General features: G+C 45.7%; 1 non-coding gene across 1 annotated transcript; it reads left to right on the top strand.

Annotated features, from left to right (window-relative positions):
- The first annotated feature begins 3180 nt into the window (after positions 1–3180).
- Positions 3181–3254, top strand: TRNAR-UCU (transfer RNA arginine (anticodon UCU)). The gene has a single exon. It is a non-coding gene; the product is annotated as a tRNA-Arg (tRNA).
- Positions 3255–7352: the final 4098 nt, after the last annotated feature.

Raw genomic sequence — 7352 nt, 5'->3', positions numbered from 1 at the left:
TTGGCGAAGGTTTTATTAGGTAACAGGGTAGTTGTGTATAAAACCTTTAGCCATGGTACCACAAAACAGTCGCAGCTCCGAGACAGATTTTCTATTGCTGTTTATTTAGGTGTGCAATGAGATTTTTGAGTCTCTCAGCACAGATGATGCTACCCTAGAGCAACTTGACAGGAGGTGGTATCTTCCTGCTCAAGTGAGACACGCTTCAGCAGCCATCTTACTGCTTAAGTCTTTGTCTTGCAAAAGGCCTTTCCCAGCTGTTTATAAGGTAGTAAATTACCTTGGTTCACCCTGGTCCACTGCATCCTTGCTCATGTTCTTCCCATCTGCAGCAAATGAATCGATACTGGAAGGCAATCAGGGATGAGCTGGGGGCCAATTTGCACCTTGCTTGGACCCCTTGCAGCTTTTTCACTCCCATCACATTTCTGTGTGCTGGGGACACATTATAAGCATTTCCCTGTCTGTATCTAAAGAGGGATATTGCTCATCCCAAAACATGCTGCCCAGCTTACAGAATTTGTCATCTCTTCCTACAGAAATGGGTGTATTGGCATCCCCCAGCACCAAAAATAACCTACCTGCATCTATGCTGCCCACTCCAGTCTCTGCTTTCCAAGTATGTCACATATGGAGATAACAGGCACAGTCAATACCTTGGGGAAAACTGGCCAAATTACTGAAGGTACCAAGGGTTTGAAACTTGCACATTGTTTTGTAGCATTCAGTGGGGAACATTTGGTACCGTGTGGCTCATGGCCTTGTCCTTGTGCCAGCACGGGCATGTGCTGGGATGGGGAGAAGGTGAGTGGGGTACTCTGGTGGCACTCCTAGCAGTGCTGCTGATCGGGGGGTGCTCTTGGGGGCTGCACCCTGTGGCATATCCATTTCCCTGCAGTGAGACGTTCTTCCCATGCTTTCTTTGTCGGAAATGTGTCTTTTTCACCAGGATCTGCTCAAACTCCTGGACCTTACCTGTTTCTGGTACAATTATGGCTGATTAGAGCAGCCTTTCCTCCAGATGCTGAATGCTAGTTGGCTGGTAAAAATTTGGGCATGCATGCTGCTGAGCTATGTGTTACTGAAGACATATGAGAGCATAGACGGGCAGAAGCAAAAGGCAGGTTACAGAGCTGCCACAAGCCCCAGTCCAGCTCCAGTCAGGAGGAATGGGAGTTCTTTTGAAACCTATCTGCCCCCCAGCTCCTGGGATGCAGCTGCCCATAAAGCCACATTCTTCTGAGGTTTGTGCGATTTAGTACTTCATCTCCAGTTTTTCCACTGTCTGACAAAACTCTTAATGACTTCAAAATAGGCACTGCTTTTGACGTACAGCCTCCCAAAATCATATTAAAAGAATTAGTGTTGTCTCCTCCCATGAGGAACACACATAGTGCAGCCACAGGCTGTGTGAGATTTTTTCCTTCCTTTCTGTTCTATATTGGTGCTTTATAACTTTGTCTAAGATTTATTATATGACATTTTTTAAGCACAGCCTTTGTTCACCCTGTAGATAGGTGGGTTTTTTGAGTTTTCTCAAGGCATTGGTGGGATTACAGTGCTACACTGGCATTACAGTTGGTTCACAGATTAATTTATTTCAAGGATTATCGATTTACTGGGTATCTCTTGCAGCAGTTTTGTCTGATAGAAGTTAAACCCCTGCCTTCTTTCCCACCAATTCTAGCTGAATTTTGCTTGTCAAAACAACCATAAATCTTTCCAAAGCCCCAGAGCATCAGTAAAAGGAAGACCAAATTCTTTGGTTTTGCATTACATGTGCTGAGATTGTTAGTGCTGTGCCTCTTCTTGTTAGCACCATGTGACTTCACAGCCCAATTTGCATAAAAGTCAGTTCTTCGCCAGCTGAGGAGGGAGGCAAGGATGCTTAGCATAGAATTACCAAGGGAATTTATTCTTTTGTATATTAGCTATGTGCATAGTTGTGCCCCAGCCTAATGTGTGGAGGACACAGATGCAGAGAAAAGCAGGGATTATATATGTGACAATACAGTCGTATAGGTCAATGAAATTTTTCATGTTAAGGGGTGGGCTAATTGGTTACTGTTGCTTGCATAATCGCTATGTGCTTATCCCATGCAGGATAGTATGTGCTTGTCCCGTGCAGGTGGGACACACGTATGGTCAGTGGTGTGATGATCTTCATTGGTCTAAACCGATGTCCTGTACAGGTGGTGGTAGTGTTTATCCTAAATTCTGGTCGGTTGCGGTTCTCACCGTGGTTATACGCCTGGTTCTATTGAAGGGTAAATCTTCTATTGTTTTATCATTGGTATGGGGTATTCTCAGCTGGCAAGAGAGCTGGCTTAGGTTGGGTCTTCTGGTCATGTCAACCCTGAGGTAAAAGCTCACAGTCTCAGGTAGCATTCATTCTTCTAAGCAAGTCATACTGCAGTTAGCATCTTGCCTTTCATGTTTGTCCCTAATTAAGAGGATGTTTCGGAGTAAACAGTACTCTAAAATTCATGCAGTTTAGAAATGCAAAATGTTTTTGTTCACAGCAAGGAATTATGTCACAGGGTTTGATCAATTGTTGAACAGCAGGATATTTCCTGTTGTTTTGATGTCATCTTAATTTTTTTCTGATGGAAGATGTACATGGAGAAACATTAAAACCTTGATTGGCAGCTTGCTTAAAATAAAAACATGATAGCTGCTTTTTCTTTTCTTTCTCTGCTCAGACCACAGGTTTCTGCATTTTTCATCATGACGAACAGGGCTTTCTTCATCATTGTCAGTGTTCAGTGTTGTAAGCTAAATCCTCTTTCATCTTTATCTCTCATGGCTTCTGCAATGAGGATGCTGTGATGATGCTGAGGGAGATGCAGCAATTAACTCTACTCCAGGATTTAGCTCTGCCCTCATTCGAGCTAGAGATGCTGCGGAAAGGTTGCCAGAGACGCTGATACAAGCCTGCATCCAGGTTTTTGCTGCATCCCTGCTGCTGAGAAAGATATAGATCACACCCAGAATTATTGCCCGTCCCTGTGGAAGAAGGGGATGCCTAGAGATGTTGATTTGCAAGGGATATTGATCTGGGCATAGGGTTTTCACGCTGCCTCAGCGCCATGCTGTGAGAATGGGGTGTTGAGACCCCTCCAGTGATGCAGGAGGTGCGGGATTTTTCAGTTCTGGTGCTGATACTGCACTCATGGTGAGGTCTCTGTGGCGCAATGGACGAGCGCGCTGGACTTCTAATCCAGAGGTTCCGGGTTCGAGTCCCGGCAGAGATGATCTCCAGGCAGGTGTCTCTTTTTTTTAATGCATGTTCCTTTATAGGTCCCAATCAGTTACATTTATAACACCCCTGAGGGTTCAGATGGGAAGATAATGACTTTTCATGACACCCTCTCTACAGCACATAACAGTCATGTGCTTCCCTTCTAAGGCACCTCTCTTTCATCATATTCCCCTTTCCTCATTCCTTTTGGTATCTCCTGAATAGTTAGGTGTTTTAACCCCACTTGTTCCCCTAATACTGCTCATGGGTCCCATCTTTGATACTTTCTTAAGAAAAGCACTGTACTTTGCAGTAGAAATCAGGTGCTTAGGCAGTAGTTTATAGTCTTCTGTTGATATTTCCTGTGATAAATGTGGTCATTTTTTTTCAAATATGTGGCAAAAAAGTAGGTCTATTTTCTGAATTTTCACCTTACAGAAATTCTTTGCAAATGCTCTTATTTTTCCATGTTTTTGCTTAGAAGATGCATGTTTGCTGGCAACCCTCTCCACATCCCCTTGGGGATTCATCTTCCTAAGTAGCAAATTGACTCTTCTTTTTCTTTCACAGATGTTCTAAGTTATTAGTATGTAACTTCCTATGTGATCTCATTGCTATCAGTAGTGAGAAAGGAAAGAGGGGAGCTGCAGGTGAGCGCAGCTGTGATTGGTAGGTGAACTGGGTTCAGTGGGGGCTGCTGGATGGCTTTTCCAAGCTTCTGCAGGTGTTAGTCATGGTGGAGAAGTGCTGAAGGTTGGAGGAAGGGCCCTCCACCAGGACGCTTCATGTACTTTTCAGAGAGAAGTTCCTGTATGGCTTGCTGGAGATGTCTGATATATAGTCAGCTCTGGAGAGCCAGGCATGCTGCTTGGACCAGTGAAGCTTGTGAATAAACATAGAAGGTGTCCTTGGATCAGCCAGGTCCATTCAGCTCTGGGTCATCGTAGGAACTGCTGAGCTGTTTCCTCTGAGCTTCTAGTGTTGCTCTGCACTAGAGAAGCAGAGAGCACTAGAGAGCCCACTGGAAGGGGACTTCTTTCCTCAGTTGCCACCTCAATCATCTGGGTACCATTTGCTGTTGGTGGGGGTGGTGGGGCAAGGTCCTTCTGAAGGATAGTTCATAGAATCCCTTTCAGATATCCCCATTAGGATGAGAAAAATAATGTCTTAGGAACACTTTCTTCCCTTCCTGGCCTATGGTTAGGTGAATCTCTCCCACATCTGGAATATGTCAAGGGATGAAACCTAAAACAGGGCTGACCTAGGTAGCAGCATCTGCCTGTTTGCCTCCTTCAAATCCAAGATAGTGGGAAGCTTGACCCTGTTACTGGGCCATGTGACCCCACAATTCCACTTCTTCCCAGCTGCATGACCTTCAGTGGCCACCAGCTGTTCTCTTGGCCCTTGTCTATTGAGGAGTGGCTTTCTTTGGGTTTGAGGTGCAGGGCAAAAAACTAATTTGGCCAAGTTGACACATCTTTCTTCCTTGGTGTCTCCTCATCAGCTCCTGCCTTCAGTTGTCATGTTTGTCAGTGACTCCCTGTGCTCACACATATCTCCACAGGGACCCAGGTCTCCATCCATGTCTCTGCACTCCCAGCCTCTTGTATACTTCCCTGTAGAGAAGATTACCTTCAATGCTCAAGCCTCATCCCAGGACCAGGACATGTCATGATTTCAATTTGGCAGGAGCAGAGAAATATGTTCTTATTTGGGTAACCCAACACTCCCAAACCTTTCAGAGTACAAGCGTGCTGCACTGCACGTTTGCCAACACAGGATACACTCCCATTGACAGGATTTCTAGCCTCTTGTAGATAACCAGTCCATCTCTATCACTGTAGCTGGTGAGCTTGGCTTGTTGTTTCCTTTTCTTCTTGTGGTGTCTGTGCAAATGCTGGAGTTCAGCCTGTTTGGAAGACCAGACCCTGGTGGTGCTAGAAGTTCTACATCTGTGTTCATCATGATACAGGTGTCATGTCCATGACATCCATGGGGGGTCCTGAAAGGCCAGAAGGAGATTGTTCTGAGAAAGTATGTAGACAGTGAGCATGGGTGCACACACACAAGGTAAAATTTGGTGGGAATGAGAGGAGAAAGGACAGATTCTGCAGAGATCACTTGTACCCTTCAACAAATGGGGAATGAAATATGTGCATTTTCTTTTTAGGACAGAGGCAGCGATATGACTGTGATTCTAGTTTAGCTGCTGTACTACTAGGAAGGTTTGGGTTTCCTCTCCCCTGAATAGGAATATATAAAAGCTTGGGAGCAGGGTCCTTGGTATTACCAGATATGGTCTCCTCCTGCTTCTGTGTCTCCTTCTCCTCACACCTTCTGTGTCACAGCCCTCATGCTGAACCTCCTGATTCAGGTACCCCAGGGCATTCCATGTTTGGGCAGGTGAACAGGTGAGTCTTGTGACCCCCTAAAATCAGGCGTGCAGAGTTAGTAGTTGCTTATGTAGGATGAGCTTTGTTGATCTTCTCACCTGTCTGAGAAGGACCCAAAGCTTTCTTACCTAAAGCTCATGAGAGTGCATAGCTCAAGTTACCCACTGTGAATCCCCATCATGGAAAAGGAAAACCTGGTGTGGGGGAAAGGGCTGTGCTAGTGAGATGCCATGTGACCATGCCCTTCATGCAGCCTCAGATTGCCCATATTAATTCCTCATTAATAAGAACACCTGAAAACAATCCCTTCTGGTGGCATGTCCTGATCTCTCTTGGCTGCATTTTGGGTCTCCCTTGGTTTCTTTTTCAGAAGCTCCTGCAGGTCCTTTTTGTCTTTTCCAAAAATTCCTTCAGTTCCATACTTCTTCCCAAACCTTCAGCTCTCCACTTAATCTCTCCAAGGAGAAGGTTGCCCTCATGTGCTCTGCTCATGAGATGAAGAAGCGTGAGGATTCTTGTTCTCCCTGGAAGAAGAAAAGAAGTTCTCGTTTGGGGATATCTGTAGAAAAATCAAAGAACCAACCATGCATAAGACAGTGAGGAAGAATGAGGAATGTTTATAACATCTGTGCTAGCAGTGAAGTGAATTATTGCCATTTCCTGTAGAACACAAATACTAAAATTAACCTGGGTACGACCTATTGTGTTTATGTTGCAGAATCTTCTTCCTAGTAAGGGTACTCTTTTTGGTGGATTTTGTTAGATGGCTATGCATGAACAATGTGTACAAACATACACCTAACTTAAAAAGCAGTTTATCTGCTGCTAATTGTAACACATTTCCCATCTTTGGCAGAATCAGAAAGACTTTGCTTTCTGCCCCTGAAATATTCTGAATTCCATCCAAAGAGGACATTTGGGATCCCCTTACAAGCAATACTGAAGAGGGGGCTTGCATGAAATCTTCTATTTAGTCCTCCAGACCCATCTCAGTCAGCATTATGAGTTCATGCTCCCAGGAATGCATCCCCATCTGGAGGGGCAAGGAATCCCTGACCTTCATCGCTGAGACCCCCAAAGCCTTCCATGTGAAACTGAATTTCTCCAAAGATGGAAAGTTTCTCAACCCTGAGGGACTGGGATCTTGCTGAACCGATACCCTGTGGACAGTGACTTTGGCTGGAGGTGTAACTTCCTTCCCTGTCGACATAAGGAAGTTATTCATTGACGTCTAAGAGCCTGGAAGGCACAAAGAACCCTTGTGGACTTTGGCAAAGCCTAGAAAAAGCCCTGGGAAAGTCTGGAAGGCAGTAGGGCCCCTTGTGGGCTTCAGCAAAGCCTGATAAAAGCCCTGAGGCCCTCTGGAAGGCAGCAGAGCCCCTTGTAAGTTTTGGAAAAACGCAGCAAAAGCCCCAGGGCACTCTGGAAAGAAGTGGGGCACCTTGCAGTCTTTGGCAAAGGCCAGCAAAAGCCCTGGGGCACTCTGGGGAGGAGGAGAGCCCTTTGTGTGCTTCTGCAAAGCCCAGCAAAGTCCCTGGGGCCCTCTGGAAGTCAGCAGGGCCCCTTGTGAGCTTTGGAAAAGGCCAGCAAAAGCCCTGGGAATCTCTGGAAGGCAGCAAGGACTGCTTCTGGACTTTGGTGAATCCTGGATAAAGCTGCGGCACGCTGTGGAAACAGTAGAGCCCATGGCGGGCTTCGGCAAAGCCTAGCAAGAGCCC

The sequence above is a fragment of the Accipiter gentilis genome, chromosome 7 (assembly GCF_929443795.1).
Source record: "Accipiter gentilis chromosome 7, bAccGen1.1, whole genome shotgun sequence".
Classification (NCBI taxonomy): Eukaryota; Metazoa; Chordata; class Aves; order Accipitriformes; family Accipitridae; genus Astur; species Astur gentilis.
The sequence above is the reverse complement of the archived record's forward strand: the minus strand, read 5'-3'. Positions and strand labels throughout refer to the sequence as shown.